Source organism: Bison bison, unplaced genomic scaffold, assembly GCF_000754665.1.
Source record: "Bison bison bison isolate TAMUID 2011002044 unplaced genomic scaffold, Bison_UMD1.0 scf7180017864249, whole genome shotgun sequence".
Lineage (NCBI taxonomy): Eukaryota > Metazoa > Chordata > Mammalia > Artiodactyla > Bovidae > Bison > Bison bison.
Genome location: NW_011494821.1, coordinates 2,694,994 through 2,695,929, shown reverse-complemented (window position 1 = coordinate 2,695,929; position 936 = coordinate 2,694,994). Strand labels below are relative to the sequence as shown.

At 57.2% G+C, this 936-nt stretch overlaps 1 protein-coding gene across 1 annotated transcript in view; it reads right to left on the bottom strand.

The window, feature by feature from the left end:
* Positions 1-936, bottom strand: part of CAMKK1 (calcium/calmodulin-dependent protein kinase kinase 1, alpha) — a 30,039-nt gene that overhangs the window by 22,259 nt on the left and 6,844 nt on the right.

Here is a 936-nt window from a genome sequence, read left to right as displayed (position 1 = left end):
AGAATCCGCCTGCCAATGCAGGAGACAGGGGTTCGATCCCTGATCTGGGAGGATCCCAAATACCGTGGAGCAACTAAGCCCATGCGCCACAACTACTGAAGTTGAGCCTGAGCTCTAGAACCCAGAAACAGCAACTACTGAGCCCACGTGCCGCAACTACTGAAGCCCAGGGCCCTAGAGCCCGTGCGCTACAAGAGACACCACCACAGTGAGAAGCCTGCGCCACCAGACAATAGCCGGCGCAGCCACGAAGACCCAGCACAGCCAAAAATACATACAGGTTTTTTTAAAAAAAGGAATTCCAGGAACTCATCTGGCTCTGCTGCACACCAGCCCTCTAGACCTCAGTATTCCCATCTGTAAAACAGGCACATCAGCCTTGCTGGCTTCACAGGGAAGCAGGGAGAATTCGATATTCTGGAGTCAGAACAGACAGACTTGGGCAGAACTGAAGGCCTCGCGGCACTGGCAGAAACAGAACCCAGGGTCAGCTTGGGCCCCCATCCAGCAGACAGCCCAGTGACTCACAGCTCCACCCCTTGACAGCAGAGCATTCCAAGGCTGCCGCCACCACCGCTGCACTGCCTGAAGCCGAGCTGAGCTCCTGATGCTTCAGGTCCCCCCCTCCACCCCTGTTGCTGCTTCCAGGAAGACTTCCTGGGGCTCCAGCCTCTCCCACCCTGGCACCTTCTCCAGGGAGGCCTCTCCAGGGCCATAGGGCAAGTCTCCCATCGCTCCCTTCCCTGCCCCAGCAGAGCCTGCAGCCCAGGACAGGCTCCATTAGAGGAGGGGGCTACTGCTCTGATGACGGTGAAGAGAGACTTCACTGCACTTATTTCTCCTGGTTTTCCCTTCCAGTTTATTCATGTGGCCAAAATGTTCGCCTCATCTGTTCAGGTTGAGATGCTCCCCTGGCCTGGCCTTGCACCCTGGTCC